The sequence below is a fragment of the Halichoerus grypus genome, chromosome 8, assembly GCF_964656455.1.
Source record: "Halichoerus grypus chromosome 8, mHalGry1.hap1.1, whole genome shotgun sequence".
NCBI lineage: Eukaryota > Metazoa > Chordata > Mammalia > Carnivora > Phocidae > Halichoerus > Halichoerus grypus.
The window spans coordinates 9,178,927-9,200,441 of NC_135719.1; the positions used below are offsets into that span (position 1 = coordinate 9,178,927).

General features: G+C 37.7%; 1 protein-coding gene across 1 annotated transcript in view; it reads right to left on the reverse strand.

The window, feature by feature from the left end:
• The window catches only part of AGBL1 (AGBL carboxypeptidase 1), a 706,519-nt gene that overhangs the window by 672,434 nt on the left and 12,570 nt on the right, over positions 1–21,515 (reverse strand). The window lies entirely within an intron of this gene.

Here is a 21,515-nt window from a genome sequence, read left to right on the forward strand (position 1 = left end):
GTACGTGCACCCTGATGTTTATAGCAGCAATGTCCACAATAGCCAAACTGTGCAAAGAGCCAAGATGTCCATCGACAGATGAATGGATAAAGAAGAGGTGGTATATATATACAATGGAATATTATGCAGCCATCAAAAGGAATGAGATCTTGCCATTTGCAACAATGTGGATGGAACTGGAGGGTGTTATGCTGAGCGAAATAAGTCAATCAGAGAAAGACATGTATCATATGACCTCACTGATATGAGGAATTCTTAATCTCAGGAAACAAACTGAGGGTTGCTGGAGTGGGGTTTGCGGTGGGAGGGATGGGATGCTGGGTGATAGACACTGGGGAGGGTATGTGCTATGGTGAGCGCTGTGAATTGTGCAAGACTGTTGAATCACAGATCTGTACCTCTGAAACAAATAATACATTATATGTTAAGAAAAAAAAAAGAAGAAGAAGATAGCAGGAGGGGAAGAATGAAGGGGGGGAAATCGGAGGGGGAGACGAACCATGAGAGACGATGGACTCTGAAAAACAAACTGAGGGTTCTAGAGGGGAGGGGGGTGGGAGAATGGGTTAGCCTGGTGATGGGTATTGAAGAGGGCACATTCTGCATGGAGCACTGGGTGTTATGCACAAACAATGAATCATGGAACAGTACATCAAAAACTAATGATGGAATGTATGGTGATTAACATAACAATAAAAAAATAAAAAATATAAAAAATATAAAGTCAAAACTTTTATTAATTGCTTCTGCATGTTTTGAGTGGGAAGGCCAACAGATCAATTACAAAATTTCCCCTCTTGTTCAACCACAGAATATTTTAACTGGGACATCAGAATCAGAAAATGCAACTTTACCCAGTTTCACAGAACGTTCAAGAAAATAATACAATACTGTGTATTTATTCATGCAGTATGCTCAAGCCAATTCAGAGGCCACTATTTTCAACTAAGCATTAGTGTCTTTGGAAGATGAAAACTCTTTAAGTTTTAGAAGTACCTGACTGTCTCGTTCCAGGCTTATGAGATTCATTGTCCATATGTGATTTCTCATCCCCTTCTCCAGCATACACAATCACAAATTCTTTTCTGCATATTGTGTAGTATGCTTGGTTTTGGTTATTTACCTCCCTAATCCAGTTGTATGTGTCCTTCTGTCTGTCATTAAATTTACACAGTCATTTAGCTTTCTTTTCTTTCTTTTTCTTTTTTTAGAGAGAGGAAGGGGGGAGGGGCAGAGGGAGAGGGAGAGAGAGAATCTTAAGCAGGCTCCACACCCAGTGTGAAGCCCGACATGAGGCTCCATCTCAAGACAATAAGATCATGGCCTGAGATAAAATCAAGAGTCAGACACTTAACCAACTGAGCCACCCAGGTGCTCCTACCTTTCTTTTTCAATAATATCTGGACCATGCCAGCATTAACATCAATGGTGAGAAGCAACAATGGTGACCACAGAAGATATCCATTTATCCATTTCTCCATCTAGGCCATATCCACTTGACATTAAAGACACTCTTACTTTCAGCCCCTATTTTGGGGTTGCCATATGAGTTTTGTACTTTCCCTTCAACTTTCCACACCCATCACCAGAAATTAAAGACCTTTCACATCTCATGGAGGAGTTTCCCAGAACACAAGGCAATGCAAAACTGAGACTGGCACAGTCTAACTAGGATGGCTGGTCACTCTTTCTTCTGGAATTTGTTAAAAATCTGGTGACAGGAGCATCTGGGTGGCTCAGTCAGATGGGCATCTGACTCTCAGTTTCAGATGGGGTCATGATCTTGGGGTCGCAGGATTGAGCCCACGGTGGGAGTCTGCTTGGGATTTTCTCTCTCTCCATCTCCCTCTGCCTCTCCCCCTGCTCATACTCTCTCTCTCTCTCAAATAAATAAAATCTTTAAAAAAAAATCTGGTGACAGTTCATTTCACATGGGTAAGAGCATACAGTAACACATGGTAAGGATTTTGAGCTTCTAATCATCCCTTGGATAGAGGATGAAGCCAACAGAAATCATGAACTCTAGTTTATTTTCCCCACTACATCTACTTCTCCCTACCAGCCATTTATATAATGACTTCCCAGCCAGGGAAAGAAAAATATTTGGTAAAACTGATGAGTTTCAGGTAGAGAGTTATTGCTCTGCAAGGTTAAAGGGAAATTTACTCAAAGGGTCCTCAGAGAATCTTGCCTTATGTATGTCCCTAATACGGTAGGCAACTGTTGCTTTTTCTGCTCAGTGTCTACGTCTCCTTTTCATGGAAACAACGCCTTGATTGTACACTGAAATAAAGGGTAGGGTGAAGTCCATCACCAAACAGTGTGCACACATTTGAAAAGGTTGGCAAAATCAACAACAAAAGGACATACAACCCAGTTAAAGAATAGGTAAAGGACTTGAGTAGATCTTTGTCCAAAGAAGATGGTCAATAAGAACATGACAAATGCTCATGTCATTTGTCATTAGGGAGATGCAAATAAAAATCACAAAGACATACCACTTCATCCAGAGGAAGATGGCTATAATAATAATTTTTAAAAGTGAAATTTGGGAACCTTCATACATTACTTGTGGGAATATAAAATTCTGCTGTGGAAAAGAGTTTAGTGGCTCCTTAAAAAGTTAAACATGGAATTATTTTACAATCTAGCAATTCCACTGCTAGGTAGAGACTCAAAAGAACCGAAGAAAGATACTCAAATAAATACATATACACATGTGTTCACAGCAGCACTATTCACAATAGCCAGAAGGTAAAAACAACCCAAATGTCCATCAACTGATGAAAAGATACACAAAATGTGCTCTATTCATACAATGGAACATTCTTTGTAAAAAGTTCATGTACTGATACATGAACCTTACAAACATTTTGCTTAGTAAAAAGACACAAAAGGTCACATATTATATGATTCCATTTACATGAAACACCCAGAATAGGTAAATCCCTAGTGACAGAAAGCATATTAGTGGTGGCCAGGGGCTGGGGTAGAGGGAGGTAGGACAAAATGGACAGTGTGGGGTTTCCTTTTGGGGTGATGAAAATGTTTTAGAATGACACAGAGGTGGTGGTTACAAAACATTGTGAATGGCTAAATTCCAATGAATCATAAACTTTAAAATGGTTAATTTTATGTTCTATGAATTTTACATCTTAAAAAGAAAAAGAAAAAGAAAAAGAAAAAAGGATGGCAAGAAATGTTTATGACCTAACTCAGAAAGCATTCATGATGTATCATTAAATAAAAAGTGCAACAGAAGAGCAACTGTTTCAGGACAACCGTGTTTTTGTAAAATAATAAGTCATGATATATATTACAAATATATGCATGTTAATGTACATGTAAAATGAGTCAAAAGGATTTACACGGAATTGTCCAAAAAAGTCATCTCTGGAGAGTAAAATTACAGGAGATATTTATTAAACACTATTTTTTGAAAGAAAATTGGAAACTTGTAACAGATTTTTAAAAAGTAATTACTGACCCCCTCACATAGAAAAATGAGTAAATTAACATAAATTTACATATTACCAATCTATCCTAGTTCTCTATTTCTGTTGTGTATGATTTTAAAATTTTACTATTAATTTTGTTAATATTTGATCTTCTCTTATCCTTCATCTGCCTTCATTTTGGCAGCTCTCCTCCCATATTAGTGGATGAAGGTACTTTTGCCGAGCATGGGGGTGGCAAGGGGGCCCGTCTCCTTTCCTCAGCCTGGACCTTTCTATACTAGATCTACTAGAAACACCAGGGGCGCCTTGTTAGGCATCTGCCTTCGGCTCAGGTCATGATCCCAGAGTCCTGGGATCGAGCCCCGCATGGGACTCCCTGCTCCGCGGGAAGCCTGCTTCTCCCTCTCCCACTCCCCCTGCTTGTGTTCCCTCTCTCGCTGTGTCTCTCTCTGTCAAATAAATAAATAAAATCTTTAAAAAAAAAAAAAAAAGAAAGAAACGCTTTGAAGCTTCTAGCAATGGATGACAACCCTTACTTCATTTCCAATCCTGATGCAGCCTTTTCCCTTAATCATCTACTTCTTTATCGTGTCAATAATGATTCTGGAGCAGCAGGATTACACAGCCTGGTTCCAATTGTGGTCTTGCCAAAAAACCCAGCAGCATGAACAACTCCTCTTTAAAGGAAGGAATGCTTGAAGTCACAGGGTGAGGAAGCAATCTGAAACAGAGTAGCTCTTTGAACAGATGCTTATGGGAGATGGTGAATCCAAATGGCAATACAGAGAACTGCACTGTAAACCAAGGGATAGGGCCAGGTACACCTTGGGGGTAGTGCACTTGAACAGTAACAGGTTGAGTCACCTATCCTACCTCTAACCTTGCTAGTTTTAGAGAAGGACTTGGGAAGTACTGAGAATGAGCAGTAACCGGTACTATCCTTTACTGAGGCTTGTTACGTTCTAGCCGATGTCCCTGATGTACATTATCCCATTTAAATCTCTCAGCAGCTGCATGGAATAAACCACTATCCTACCCATTCTTAAAGTTTACAAACTGAGACTCAACAAAGTTATGAAATTTGCTTAAGGTCACTGAAACAACGGAAGCCAACTCTTGAATCCAAATCCATGACTATTGACCCAATGTGATTTTCAATAGTTTGGAGGGCTTTTAGAATATATGTTCTCTCCAGTGCTGGAGTGCTGGGGAATGTGATGGGGAAGAGAAGTTTAGGATGCAAAGTGAAGGCTGTAGATTTGCAATCACTTCCAATGGGCTGCTCTTATCTGGGCTGTCTTGTGAAGCCCCATGTGAGAATTTATTTGGAAAGAGGGGCAGGGAATTCCACTTTAAAAAAAAAAGAAATATTTTGTAAAGAAGTCAGACTTTAAAAATGGAAAACAATGTATTTCCTTCCCCCATATCCTTTCTTATTACCAATCTTTTTTTTTTTTTTTCTTATTACCAATCTTATATAGGACTTTGTTAACTGATCTGTAGATGTGGGTGTCTGTTGGTTTTCATAGGGATATGTGAGGGGACAGCAGTTTGGATGGTTTTGCTTACAACCAAGAAGGCAGGTGCAGATGTAAGTACTTTAGCTTTATTTGACATACCATTAGTATCAATAATAGACTGGGAATCCTCAATATAGATGGAAATAAGCATAGCCTGGGGCTCCATGAACTGAAAAGCCAGTATGTACTGTCTGATGAGAAAAAAAATTGGAATTTCAAGTCAGATACTCTGACCTGAATCTTCATTCTGGTATGACATGTTGCCCAACAGCTCTGAGACTCTGTTTCCTCTTTTGTCAAATGGGGGCATAAAAGCCAACTTCACAGTGATTCTGTGGAAGTTAAATAAGATAATGTACATCAAAATGTCTGGCACATCTTAGGTTCCCAGTTAATGTTCCATTTTTATTAATGTCGATGAATCAAAGGCTTGAAAGCCTATGGTAATGGTACTGTCTGTGGGATTTACCTGGGAGAGACCTCTGTGGAAGCCACAGGGTTCCACATCACACTGGCTCTTAAGGTTAAAATGCCACTCCCATGGCAAACATTTTGACAAGTCCAAGCAGGTTTGTTGTTAAATTGAGCCCCACACTCAGCTTGATGGGCTATGAGGCCTGGAGAACCAAGCAAAACAGAGCAATCTTTACACTGTAATTAATGTCCCCATTTTTCCTTTTACTGATCATGATGTGAGGTTGAGATTTTGTTGCAACGCATGATATTTTCAAACCCATCTTGAGGCATGTCAACCAGACCAGCTTCTGAGTAAATTCAATTGTCTAAAGCCTGGACCCCCATAAACCAGTTCTAGCCATGAAGTCCCACCCTCTAGGAACTCCTTATAGGGTAATTTTCAGGGACAGAACCTGAACCTGAGAGAAAATAATTTTTTTTATTTTAGAAACCCCCCTTTTAAGAAATCAGAAATTATTTCAGAACTCCTTTTTTAAGCTGTTTCCCATTTTGAAACAAAAAAACAAAAATAGAATATGTATAAAATTCCATGGAAAATCAAAAGCCATTCAACAGTTGGCTTCCAAAATACACTGTTAAACTTCTGCTTTGAACAACAGATTCATACTGACCCAATGACTAATGGTTCAATAAACTCATTTCAGCCTTCGCCAGCAACTCCGATAAGAAAAGGATACTAACAGGATACTACTTGGGGTGAATCTTTATCCCCATCACAAACAAAATTCAGAAAGGCAGTATGTGGGTTCTCCAAACAACATAAGAAAATAAATGAGTTTCTTTAAAATCTATATTCTTTGAGTGTCTTGGAAATATCATCTCTATAAATATGAAGCCTTCTCATTATACATAACATTTTATATATTCCTAATATCTTAAGAAATGTATGCCTGCTTGTGGTGAGGCAATTTGGAGCTGTAATACCCATGGCCACCAAGAGATGGCAGTGGGCTATCCATGTGCTCAGGATTAGTGGGTCCCTGCCAATTGGAACTGCCTTTCCTGTTTCTCTGTGTCATAGATTCTTGATCTTGTTTCAGAAACGTTTCTTTCCTCCATTGCTATCGCCTGATCATTCCCCACTTTCCCTCTTACCTGTGATTATTATAACTCCACCACTGTATTATTTAACTCCGTAACAGCATGATATAATTGGCGGACCTTGATATTAACTCTGAAAAGCATGTTGGGGGGATTTATTTGGCCTGAAGCATGCCACATAAAATGGGATTTTATTATATGTGATGATGATTACTATGATTAGGGTGGGCCATTTTCAAAGACAAATTATTTCAACCTCAAGGAAACCAAGGCCTGAGGCTGCCTCTTTCCTTTTTAGAGCCCTCCTGCCCTAGTAAAACTGTCCCCTGCACATGTTTTATTTATTTATTCTAGTTATTTAATCATTTCTGCTTTTTTTTTAAAAGATTTTATTTATTTATTTGACAGAGAGAGATAGTGAGAGAGGGAACACAAGCAGGGGGAGTGGGAGAGGGAGAAGCAAGCTTCCTGTGGAGCAGGGAGCACGATGCAGGGCTCGATCCCAGGACTCTGGGATCATGACCCGAGCTGAAGGCAGACGCTTAATGACTGAGCCACCCAGGCGCCCCTCATTTCTCCTTTTAAATATTGAGGAAAAGGTAGTCAACACACTGCAGCATGGAGTGGTGAAAACAGACGTGGATATTCATACCAGGAGAACTGAAATCTTATCTTACCTCTTCTACCCACTACCTGTGTAAATTACAGGAAATCACCTATTTTTGACTCAGAGTATTTATCAAGGGAGGGTATGGGAATAAGTACTCTCTACTTTCCCTCCCACATAAAACGTTTAAAGATTCTGTGGAAATTAAAAACTTTTTGCTAGGTCAATGAGTCTAAAATGGTTTCCTCCTTCAAAAAGTATTGTAGAGGGGCGCTTGGGTGGCTCAGTCGGTTAAGCGTCTGCTTTTGGCTCAGGTCATGATCCCAGAGTCCTGGGATCAAGCCCCACATCAGGCTCCCTGCTCAGCGGGGAACCTGCTTCTCCCTCTCCCTCTGCCTGCCACTCCCCCTGCTGACGCTGTCAAATAAATACTTAAAATCTTAAAAAAAAAAAAAAAGTATTGTAGAAATATTTAAATTGCAAAAAAATGTTAGCAGTGCTGAGAAACAGGAGTGAGACTATCCCAAAGTGCACCAGAAGACAACAGACAGGGGCACTAGTCAACTCTTGGAAAACACCCCCATGCCAGAGAAATGAGAACTCACTATGAAAGCAACATGCAAATCTTTTGGACAAGCACAAGTGTGGTCACCTTCCTCTTAGCATGCCTGTATTTGGAAAGCCCCCAAGGTCAGCTCTTGACCACACACTGGAGAGTGAGCCGTGATGGGGTGCACCATCTCAGCAATACTAAAATAAAAAAGCAAAATCTGTTGCTATGGCCATGGGCCTGTTCGACTATAATGTTCCTTTAGGTTGCTATATTTTGAAACTGGCAAAATAGTAACTACTAGGGTTTCCTTTTTGTTTTTCTTAATCTGACCCTGAAGATCCTGCTATGGAATATTTCACTAGCAACCTATACCAAACTCCAACATAATCCAGCTCAACTGTTACTGATTACAAACTAATATGGGAGAGAACACAAGTGTCTCTGTAAAGCTGAACTAGCAAAGAAAACTATTCTTCACTTCAAAAGGAGAAGGTAATCAGTTTTCTTAATACTCATAATTTACTGTGATGCACAGTAAATATAGTCAGGAAAGGGAAATGAATTCTAAAATACTTGATGTCTGTTCTCAAGAATATTCTAGATAGCATCTGTGCCTATAACCCTAGAGCAAACTGTCATAAAGCCGTAAGTCTAAGAATATAAAGAACTGAATATATATGTGAAATACATGATTATAAATTTGAAACTTGGGGCGCCTGGGTGGCTCAGTCGGTTAAGCGTCTGCCTTCGGCTCAGGTCATGATCCCGGGGTCCTGGGATGGAGCCCTGTGTCCAGCTCCCTGCTCAGCTGGGAGCCTGCTTCTCTCTCTCCCTCTGCCTACCACTCACCCTGCTTGTGCTCTCCCTCTCTCTGTCAAATGAATAAATAAAATCTTTAAAAGAAATACACAAATTTGAAACTTTGTTGGAAGTAGTGAATAGTAGACAGCATACAGGAAAAAACTGAATTATTCAAGTTGAAAATAAAGAACTTCCCTAGAATGCAAAAACAAAAAACAAAACAAAAACAAACTAAGAGGAGAAAGAGAAGGGGAGGAGAGAGGAAGCCAGAGTGAATGAGAAGAAAAGACGTAGAAAAAAGATCCCAGACGGGTTCATCTTTCTCTCCTGATACCACTCATCTCAAACTTCACCTATATTAATACCCAACTACTTGTTCACCCACCCAAACCAGTCTGTTTTGTGCTTCTATGCATTTCCTAATGCTTTTCTCTGTGCCCAGAAGACCAACCTCTGTTTTGTTTCCCTCCATTCCCCATCCCTGATAAAGGCAGGCTAAATCCTCCTCCCAGGTCAAAACTCCTCCTTTCCTTTGTGAATGAATGGAATAAGTGACCAACCTAATGATCAATGATGGTGTTGTTAGTTTCAAGGCATGTACCTATAGCCAGACGATCAAATAAAATATTTGGTGGACTAGACATTCCTGCAACTCTTTTCATTTAGCTTTAATTTTCATAATTACAAAAGTAATGCCTAATAATTATAGAAAGCATTTCAAAGTTAATTTATAGTCCCAAGATAATAACTAGTTATTGGTGTTCTTTAAATATTTTACTGCATATATTTTCCATGTAAAAAGAACATTTTTGGTGGGGATTCTTTGACTGATACATTGAGATATAACTGGCGTACAATAAATTATACACATATAAAGTATACAATTTGATAAGATTTTACATATGTACATACCTTTGAAACATCACCACCATCAAGATAACAAAGTCATAACCCCCAAAAGTTTCCTCATGCTTCTTGGTAATCCTTCCCGTCCCACCTTTCCTTTACCCCCAACCCCTGTCTCCCTATAGCCACTCATCTGCTTTCTGTCACTAGAGGTCATATTCCATTTGCTAGAATTTGATATAAATGGAATCATGTAGCACATATTTTTTTTAATCTGGCTTCTTTCACTCAGTATAATTATTTTGAGACTTATTCATGTCATAGCATATATCAAGAGTTCGTTCTTTGGGGTGCCTGGCTCGTTTAGTCGGTTAACCATCCGACTCATGGTTTTGACTCAGGTCATGATCTTGGGATTGTGAGATCGAGCCCTGCATTGGGCTCCATACTAAGCATAGAACCTAGTTGAGATTCTCTCTCTCCCTCTCCCTCTGCCCCTTCCCTGCTCATGCTGGCAATCTATTTATCGATCTTTTTTTAAAAAAAAAAAAAGAGTTCATTCCTTTTATTGCTGAGTAATATTCCATTGTAAGGAAATATGACAGTTTATCTACTAACCAGTTGGTGGAAATTATTATTGTTTCTGGGGTTTGGCTACTATACACATTTGTATAAATCTTTGTAAAGACATATACTGTCATTTCTGTTGGGGAAATACCCAGAAAAAGAGTAGACCTATTTTTGGATGTCATGTTCAATGTTTAGAAACTGCCAGACTGTTTTCCAAAGGGATGATACCATTTTTGCACTTCCACCAGTACAATGTGTGGGTTCTACTTCTTCCACACCTTTGCCAACCTTTGTGATTGTCAATCTTCTTTATTTTAACCATTATAAATAGGTGTATAGTGGAATCATACTGTGGTTTTAATATGTATTTCCCCAATGAATTTTAATGTTGCTCATGCTTTATATGCACATATTTGCCTGTGTATCTTCTTTGATAACATATCTATTCAAACTTTTTTTTACTATTTTATTTGAATTCCAGTTACTTAACATACAGTGTGATGTTAGTTTCAGGAGTACAATATAGTGATTCAACACTTCCATACAACAACTGGTGTTCATCAGGACAAGTGCTCTCCTTAATCCCCATCACCTCTTTCCCCCACCCCCCAACCCCCTCCCCTCTGGTCATCCTCAGTTTGTTCTCTCTAGTTAAGAGTCTGTTTCTTAGTCTCTCTTTCCCTTTGCTCATTTGTTTTTTTCTTAAATTACTCATATAATTGAAATCATATGGTATTTGTCTTTCTCTGACTTATTTCACTCAGCATTGTATTCTCTACTTCCATCTATGTCATTGCAAATGGCAAGATTTCATTCTTTTTTATGGCTGAATAATGGCCCATGTATATATACATATATATACCACATCTTCTTTATCCATCCATTGATAGACACTTGGGCTGCTTCCATAATTTGGCTATTGTAAATAATGATGCAATAAATATAGGGGTACATGTATCCCTTTGAATTAGTGTTTTTGTATTCTTCGGGTAAATACCCAGTAGTGTGATTGCTGGATCATAAGGTAGGTCTATTTTTAACTTTTTGAAGAACCTCCATACTGTTTTCCACAGTGGCAGCACCGGTTCGCATTCCCACCAACAGTGCAAGAGGGTTCCCCTTTCTCTGCACCCTTGCCAACACTTGTTTCTTGTGTCGTTGATTTTAGCCATCTGACAGGTGTGAGGTGCTATCTCACCGTAGTTTTGATTTGCACTTCCCTGACAGCAAGTGATAATGAGCATCTTTTCACGTTGACCATCTGCATGTCTTCTTTGGAGAAATGTCTGTTCATGTCTTCTGCCCATTTTTTAATTGGATTATTCACTTTGCAGGTATTGAGTTGTATCAGTTCTTTATATATTTTGGATACTAACCCTTCATCAGATGTGTCAAGTGCAAACATCTTCACCCATTCAGTGGGTTGCCTTTAAGTTCTGTTGATTGTTTCCCTTGCTGTGCAGGAGCCTTTTATTTTGATGTAGTCCCAATAGTTTATTTTTGCTTTTGCTTCCCTTGCCTCAGAGACATAACTAGAAAGAAGTTGCCATGGCCAATGTCAAAGAAGTTACTGCCTGTGCTCTCTTCTAGGATTTTTATGGTTTCAGGTCTCACATTTAGGTCTTTAATCCATTTTGAAGTTATTTTTGTGTATAAGAAAGTGGTCCAGTTTCATTCTTCTGCCTGCTGCTGTCCAGTTTTCCCAGCACCGTTTGTTGAAGAGACTGTCTTTTTCCCATTGCATATTCTTTCCTGCTTTGTCAAAGATTAGTTGACCATAGAGTTGAGGGTCCATTTCTGGGTTCTCTATTCTGTTCCATTGATCTATGTGTCTATTTTTGTGCCAGTAACACACTGTTTTAATCACTACAGTTTTGTAATATAACCTGAAGTTTGGAACCGTGATGCCTCCAACTTTGCTGTTCTTTTACAAAATTGCTTTGACTATTCAGGGTCTTGGGGTTCTACACAAATTTTAGGATTGCTTCTTCTAGCTCTGTGAAAAAGGCTGTTGGTATTTTGACAGGGATTGTATTACATGTGTAAATTGCTTTGGGTGGCATGGACATTTTGGCAATATTTGTTCTTTCAATCAAAGAAGGCATGGAATGCCTTTCCATTTCTTTGTGTCTTCAATTTCTTTCATCAGAGTTTTATAGTTTTCAGATACAGGTCTTTCACCTCTTTGGTTAGGTTTATTCCTGGGTATCTTATTATTTATGATGCATTTGTAACTACGACTGTTTTCTTAATTTCCCTTTCTGCTGCTTCATTACTGGTGTATAGAAATGCAACAGATTTTGGTATTTCTGCACGTTGACTTTGTATCCTACAACCTTACTGAATTTGTTTATCAGTTCTAGCAGTTCTATGGTGGAATCTTTCATATTTTCTATATAGAATATCATGTCATCTGCAAATAGTGAGAGTTTTACTTCTTCCTTACCAATTTGGCTGCCTTTTATTTCTTTGTGTTGTCTGATTGCTATGGCTAGGACTTCCAGTACTATGTTGAATAAAAGTGTTGAGAGTGGACATCTTTGTCTTGTTTCTGACCTTAGGGGAAAAGCTCTCAGTTTTTCCCCACTGAATATGATGTTAACTATGGGTTTTTCATAAATGGCCTTTATTATGTTGAGGTATGTCCCTACTTTGTTGAGGGTTTTTTACCATGAATTGATGTTGTACTTTGTCAAATACTTTTTCTGCATCTACTGAAATGATCATATGATTCTTATCCTCTTATTGATGTGACGTATCATGTTGACTGATTTGCAAATATTAAACCACCCTTGCATCCCAGGGATAAATCCCACTTGGTCATGGTGAATGATTTTTTTAATGTATATCTCTTCAAATCTTTTGCCCACTTTTAAATTAGATAGTTCATTTTATTATGATAAAATTTTGAGTTTTCTTTATATATACAGGGTAAAACTCCTTTATGATATATATGACTTCCAAATATTGTCTCCCAGTCTGGGACCTCTATTTTCATTCTCTTAATAGTACTTTCCGGGGTGCCTGGGTGGCTCAGTCATTAAGCGTCTGCCTTCGGCTCAGGTCATGATCCCAGGGTCCTGGGATCAAGCCCCGCATCAGGCTCCCTGCTCCGTGGGAAGCCTGCTTCTCCTTCTCCCACTCCCCCTACTTGTGTTCCCTCTCTCTGTGTGTCTGTCTCTGTCATATAAATAAATAAAATCTTTTTTTAAAAAATAGTACTTTTAGAGTGTAGAAGTTTTTAATATTGATGATGTCCAATTTATCCATTTGTTACTTTATAGATTGTGCTTTTCATGTTGCATCTAAAGAATTTTTGCCCAAAGGTCACGAAGGTTTTCCCCAATGATTTCTTCTAGAAATTTTAGAGCTGTAAGTTGCAGGCTTAGAGCTATTATCCACTTTATCTTTATAGTGTGAAATATAAGCTGAAATTCATCTTTTGCATATGGACATTAAGTTCTTCAAGGACCATACATTGAAGAGACCATTGTTTCTCTATGGAATTTGCCTATGACAAAAATCAACTGTTCCTATACATGCAGGTTTAATTCTGAACTCTTCCGTTTCATTAATCTATTTGTAAGTCTTGATATCAATATTACACTGCCTTGATTACTGCAGCTTTATAATAAATATTGAGAAATAATATTGTTAGTCCTCCAGCTTTTCTAAATTGTGTTGGCTATTCTAGGTCCTTTGCATTTCCATATGAATTCCTGAATCAATTTATCAGTTTCTACAAATAAAAAATTCCTCAGAATTTTGACTGGGAATGCATCCAGTCTACAAATCAATTTAAGAAAAATTGACATCTTAACAATATTGAGTCTTCCAAGCCATTAGCTCTATTTATTTAGGTCTTCATAAATTTGTTTCAGGAATGTTTTATAATCTGCAGTGTATAGATCTTTAACATCTTTTGTCAGATTTATTCTTAAGTATTTCGTATTTTTGATGCTATTGTAAACTGTTTTTCAAAACTTTTAGTTTCCAATGCTTTGTTGCATTATATAGAAACATAATTTATTTTTGTGTATTGATTTTGCATCCTAGAACTTTGGTAAACTCAATTAATAGTTCTGGTAGCTTGTGTATGTGTGTAGATTCCATGAGAATTTCTGTATAGACGATCATATCATCTGCTAATAAAGAATTGTACTTACTCCTTACCCATCTGGAGGTCACTATTTTTTTTCTTGTCTCATTGCCCTAACTAGAATCTCCAATACAATGTAGAATAGAAGTGGAGAAAGTGGACATTCTAGTCTTGCTTCTGACCCTAGGAGGAAAGTATTGTTTTTCGCCATTTAAGTATGATGTTACCTAATGGTTTTCCCAGGTGTGATTTATTAAGAAAGTTCCTTTCTACTTCTAATTTGTTGAATTTTTATGAGGAAATGGTTGTTGAATTTTGTCAAATGCTTTTTCTGTATCAAGATAATCATATGTTGTTGCGTTTTTAGTTTTTTATATGGTAAATTATATGCAATGATTCATGTTAAATCAGTCTTGCCTTCCTGGAATAAATCTTAATTGGTCTTGATCTTTTTATACACTGTTGATATCAATTTTGTAAATGTAGCTTAAGGATATTTGCATCTCTGTTCATAAGAGATACTGGCTGGTAGTTTTCCTTCCTTGTAATGTCTTTGTCTGCTTTTGGCATCAGGGGAATGCTGGCCTCACAGAATAAGTTGGAAAGTATTCCCTTTTCTTTAATTTTCTTGGACAGTTTATATGCAATTGCTTATATTATTCTTTAAATGTTTGGTAGGCTTCACCAATGAAGCCATCTGAACCTGGAATATTCCTTGTGGGGATGATTTTAACTGTGCATTCAATTCTTTTAGTAAATATAGGGCTATTTAGGTCATCTGTTTCTTCTTGAGTGAGCTTCAGTAGTGTCAAGGAATTTTTCCATTTCATGTAAGTTGTCAAATTTATTGGCATAAAGTTGTAATATTCCCTTACTATTCTTTTCATAACTATATAACTTGTGGCTATCTCATCTCTCATGCCCGATAATGGTAATTTGTGTCTTCTCTCACTTTTTTCCTGATCAGTTGGAATAGGGATTTTTAGCAATTTTACTGATCTCAAAGAATCAGCTTTCGATTAAATTAATTTTTCCCTATTGGTTTTTCTTTTTTTTTTTTTTACCATTTCACTGATTTCTATTCTTATCTTTCTTATTTCCTTCCTTCTTTTTACTTACTTCAGATATTGACCTTTTTCTAAAGGTTTCTAAAGGTGGAATCTGAGGCCATTAATTAGATGGCCTTTCTTCTTTTCTAATATGTCCCTGTGATTATTTAAATTTCCACCAAAAATGTGGCATCCCAGAGATTTTAATATGCTGCATTTCATTTTCATTCAGGTCAAAATATTTTCTATTTTCTCTTTTGATTTCTTCTTTAACTCATTTGTTTCTCTAGAAATATGTTATTTAATTTCCAACATTTGGGCGCTCCTCAAGAGACTCTTCTCTTATTGATTTCTAATTTAACAGCATCATGGTCAGGAACATACTTTATATTTTATACCACTTGAACTCTTAGAAACTTATTGTGACTGGTAATATGGCCCCTAATATTGTCTATCTTTGTGAGAGGTCCATGGGCACTTGAAAAGAATCTATATTCTCCTGTTGGTAGGTATTCTATGAATATCAATTATGTCACATTGGTTGATAGTGTTATTCAAATTTTCCATATCCTTACTGATTTTCCCTCTACTTGTTCTGTCACTTATTGAGTTATTAAACTCTCCAACTGTAATTATGGATGTGTCTATTTCTCCCCTCAGTTGAATCAGTGTTTACTTCCTTTATTTTGAAGTGCTGTCATTAGGTGCATAAATACTTAAGGTTTTCAAGTCCTCTTGATAAATTGACCCTTTTTCATTATCATTATATTATCCCTAGTAATATTCTTTGCTCTGAAATCTACTTTATCTGATTATTAGTAAAGGTAATTTAGCTTTATTTTGACTAGTATTAGCTTGGTGTATCTTTGTCATCCCTTTACTTTAAACTTGTGTATTTATATTAAAGTATGTTTCTTGTATGCAGCATATAGTTGAGTCTTGCTTACTTACCAATACGATTGCCTTTATTCTTCAGTTGAGATATTTAGACCATTTACACCTTATTGATGTGGTTAAGTATAAATCTACCATCTTCCTATTCATTGTCTGTATGTAACACTGTTCCTTGATCATCTTTTCTTCTTCTTCCACCTTCTTTTGGATTAAATTGAATATTTTTATTCCATATTATCATCTTTATTGTCTTAGCTATAACTCTTTGTTTTATTATTTTAGTTTTTGCTTTAGTGTTTTTTTTTAACAGATCACGATCTACCTTTAAGTGTTACTGTACCAGTTCACATATAAGACCATTGCAATAAAATACTTGCACTTCTCCCATCCTGACCTTTGTGCTTACAGTTACACATTTTAACTTTACATGGAATATAAACTCCAGACTACACTGTGATTATTTTTACTGAAATACTTTCTATCTTCTTTTAAGATTTTATTTATTTATTTATTTATTTATTTATTTCAGAGAGAGAGAGAGAGAGAGAGAGAGCATGAGTGCGAGTGGGGGTAGGGCAGAGGGAGAGGGAGAAAGAGAAAATCTCAAGCAGACTCCATGCTTAGTCTGGAGCCTGACATGGGGCTTGATCCCAAGACCCTGAGATCATGACCTAAACTGAAACAAAGACTCGGTCATTTAACTGACTGAGCCACAGGAGCTCCTTAAATATCTTTTAAAGAGATTAAAATAATAAACTAAGAATCAAATATATTTACCCATCTGGTTACTATTTCCAGTGTTTCAGTCTTTTGAGTAAATATATCTTTTCACCCAGTACCATTTTCTTTCTGCATGAGGTCTTCTTTTCACACTTCCTGTCTTGTGGGAAATTTCCTGTCAACTACCAATGAATTATTTTACAGTTTGTATGCTTGAAAAGTTGTTATTCCACTTGCATTTTTGAAAGATATTTTAGTGGCATATACAATTCCATACTTTAAAGATGAAGCTCCACTATTTTTTCACTTGTATTGTTTCCAAAGAAAAATCTGTTGACTCTTTGTTCCTATGTGCATAACGTGTCTCTTTTTTTTTTTTTCCAGCTGCTTTTAAGATTTTTTTCTTTATCATTAGCTTTGAGCAATTTAATTATGATTTGTATTAGAGTAATCTTCATGTTTCTTGTGCTTGTGGTGTATTGAGCTTCTTGGATCTCTGACTTTATAGTTTTCATCATATTTAGGAAATTTAAGCCATTATTTCTTTAAATATTTTTTCTGTCCCCACCCTACTCTCCTCTTTCCAGAGACTCCTAGTATACATATGTTATTAGGCTGCTTGAAGTTGTCCCATGATTCACTGGTGCTCTCTTCTTGTATTTTTTTCTTAATTTTTTTCCTCTGTGTTTCATTTTGGATACTTTCTGTTGTTATGTCTTCAAGTTCACTCATCTTTTCTTCTGCCAGATCTAATTTGACTTAATTCAATCCAGTATATTTACCTCTTGCACACTGTTAGCTTTCATCTCTAGTTCAATTTGTATCTTTTTAAATTATCTTCTGCATCTTAATATATAGATATTAATTATATGGTTAGAATAACTTTTTAATGTCTGATAATTTTTTATTGGGTTCTAGACATTGTGATTTTACTTTGTTAAGTGCTGAATATTTTTGTGTTCCTATAAATATTGTGAAGCTTTATCTTGAGATGCAGTTAAGTTTCTTAGAAACAGTTTTATTTCTTCAGGTCTTGCTTTTAAAATGTAATAGGCAGGACCAGAGCAGTGTTCAGTTTAGAGCTAATTACTCCCCATGACCAAGGCAAGACTCTTCTGTGTATTTTAATACCCCACAAATCATGAGGTTTTTCCATTCTGCTTTGTAGGACCAAGCATTATATCCAGCCCTATGTAAGCACCAGGCCTTGTTCCCTCCATTCATTTCAGGTGGTCTTTCCCTAGCTTTGGGTAGTTTCCCCACAAGTATGCACTGATCACTATCCAGACGAATTCTTAAAGGAGAACCTCTGAAGTTCTTCAGAGTTCTCTTTCTTTCTCTCTCTCTCTCTCTCTGCAGCTCTCTGCCTTCTAGCACCTTGTTCTGTGAATTCTGGGCACCTTGATGTCTCCAGACTCTCAGCCCTCTCCTCAACTCTGTCCCATCAATGCCAGGACATCTGCTAGCCTGTGTCTGGGGTCCCCTGCTCTGTACTGCAACCTGGAAACTCTAAGTCATTAACTACAGTAATTCAAGGGTTCATCTTTCAGGGATCACTGTCCTTCATTGCCTGATGCCTAGTATCTTTAAAAACATTGTTTTATATATTTTATCTGTGGTTTGTTTTTTCTCAGGTAGGAAGATAAATCTGTCCCCAGTTCTTTCATATTTGCCTAAAGCAGAAGTTGTGTGTGTAATTGGGATCATACTGAATTTTGAACCTTACTTTTTCTAGTCAATATTTTATCATAAGCTATTACCACTGGCATACATCATTCCTAATCTATTTTTGTGTGTTGCCATAATACATAATATTATGATGTATAACTATATCACTTTTACTATACATCATTCCCTGTTATCAGACTTTTTCTGGTTATAATATTTCCAATTATAAATAATACTATGATTGATATTTTTGTGCACAAGTCTTCATCTACCTTTTTCAATAATTCTTTTGGATAGATTTCAAGAAGTAAAAAACTGAGTTAAGGAATAGAAACTTTAAAAAAACAAAAACAAAAAACATTATATATATCATCCCATCATTCTCATGAAGGTTTTCTCAACCTACATTCCTAGCAGCATATGTGAGTTCCCATATTACTGAATCCTCACCATTATCATTTCTCAAAATGTTTGCTACTCTGATTTATGAAATTGTTCTCTTGATCTAAACTGCGTTTTCTGATTATTGGCAAGTTGAATATTTTTATGAGCTTATCAGTTTTTCTATTTCCTCTTTTTGAATTATATATTCCCATTCCTTTGTCTATTAGAGTGTTCCAAATCAACTTGGGTGAGGTCTTTGACCAGCCTTATATGAACCCACCATTTTCTTCATGAGTTTTCTTCTCTCTCTCTTTTTTTTTTTTCCTTTTTTTGTCTTTGCACTTGCTTCTGCCCCTATCTGGAAGGTTCCCCTTTTATAATCTTAACATCTTGGAAACTCCTTCCCTATTTCAAAGCAAAAGCTGCCTTCACAGTGAATTCCTCTTTGCCAATTCCTGGGTAGACTAAAATCTTCCTTCTTCAAACACCCTGCTATTATAGTATTTATTGTATTAGTTTATATGCCAATGTGTGCATGTATCTGTGAGCTCCCTGAGGGCAAGGACTATTTATTTTAATCTCAAAGCTCACACATCTCTGTTGATAACAAATGCCCCAAAACACTTACTGAATGAATAAATGGTTAAAAGAGGGCAACTCAGATAAACTAAAATAATAGTGTTCATTCATTCAGCTGGCATTTATTAAATACCTAACTTATAATAATTCACTTCTTTTAAATGGTAATCTATTGTTTTCTAGCCATTTTTCTCATTGGCTCTGTTGAATGTAATTAAGATCACATGAGCTCTAATATTAAAAGAGCACTACAAATGAACTTAGAAAGCCTCCAATCTGTTCCCATCCTGCAACCTCTGCCTAAATTCTTAAAAGCAGCTAGCTTTAGATGACTATACATCTGCATAATGGCTTCCTTTTGACCCTTTCCTTTCCAGCTAATTGAGTTGGCTTATCACTGCTAAGTAAGCACATCTCCAGGCACAGCACCCACTAACAGCCCCACAGGAAAAGTAGAGTGTGTTTCCCACCTCCTCCCGCCCCACCGGCCATGTGCTTTATCATTTGTGATGTCTGAGTGTGGAATCAATCCCTGAAGAATTTGGTAATGGCCTATTAGAAATATCACTTTCCTCAAAGTGAAGGGTGAAGGTCACAAGAGGCTCTATTAATAGGGTCTTTTCATACCTCCCTCCCATTCTTCAAATCTCCTCTCCCACATATTTGTAGGCAGTTGCATTATTGTGGGGAGGGTATGATTTACAGAAGATACAAACTTCTTTGCAAAAGCTCCTTGCTGAGTCAGGCTGGGCTAAAAGATTAACTTCTATGGAAAGCAAAAGTTCCTAATAGCCTGCCTCCAGTCTCCAGGGGGAGTAACAGGGGCAAATCAATGGAGAGGTACAGACAGTACAGGCTTCAGCAGATAAAGATGGAAATGGAGTTTCTACAGAGAACCTCACCACATTAAAGTGGCACATGTAGCATCATCCCAGGATATGCAGGGTCCAAGAAGGTTTTCATTTTGTTTTGTTTTGTTTTTTCCTGAGCCTCTTTCTATACGATTGGATGCACCCCAAATCAGCAAGTCAATAACTTTCTGTCTGCCCCATCTCATGTATACTAGGGAAGAAATACCATGCCAGATAGCAAGAGTAATCTGCTTGCCAAACCATCCTACTTTAATCAAGGACTGGCCATGGAATCTCAGGGCAACCCCATATGCATGTGGTCCAGAGCTCCTCCTCCTCAAGGTATCTGGCCCACTTCACTCAGGTGGCAGGGGGGCAGAGAGCAGAGACTAAGAGCCCTGCCTGGATGCCACTGCCAAGCCGAGCCCATCTCAGGCACCAGGGGAGTACTTTATACATTCCAAGGAAGGCTCTCCAACATGCGGGGCCTCCTGAGGCACAGGGCTTAGCTCTAAGGGCACTTCTGGATAAAGATGTTATGAGAACATTTCCACACAACAGGAAGCTGAACCATTTCACAAGCCCAACACCGGGTCATAAAATTGCTACGACACTACGTGTTTATTGTTGCTATACCATCAGCCACTGGAGAACAGGGTCCACCTTCTGTTGTTTTCAAACCCCCGTGCCTAGCACCAAGACAGACCACAGAATACTGTTGAATAAATGTTACAAGTCCTAATTCAGGGCATGTTTAATTTGCATTGTGCAGCAGAGCATCTTAGAGAAGTGAATAGTGTCCTGAAACTAGGATAGAAGGCTTAGTTCAACATCTCTGGGTTTCAACGACCTCATCTTAAAATGAAAGAGTTGGACCAGCAGATCCTTAAGGACCTTCCGACTTTAGATCCTGTGACTTGAATATCTATGATGGGCTCTAATCAGGGGGAGATCGCTGGCTTCGCAAGAAGCTGAAAGGGATTTAAACCAACCAACCTACTTGCCAAGGCTTAATACATGTAGGAAACTATTCATTCCACCGTCAGCTACAGGCTTGGAGTCAGGTGGCAAATGCACTAATCACTGTCAGTAAGTTGAGACCATGCTGCACACTCCCAATATCAGCACTTGTGAGCTGAGGTGGAATTTTTTTGTTCCTGTTCCAAGGTATTTGAGTCCAAGTGATCTGGAGCATACAGCTTCTGAACCCCTAATGTGAGCCCATGCCCTGGAGACCACGGAGTCTAATTATATTGAGTGGAGAGCAGCAAAAGTCACAAAGCCATTAATGGGGAGGTAGGAGGAAATGAACACTCAGGGAGAAATTCTGAAGCTATTTTGAGAAACAGGAAAATTTGCTTCTTTGTCTTGGTGACAAAGTAGCTGAGTCACCCAATC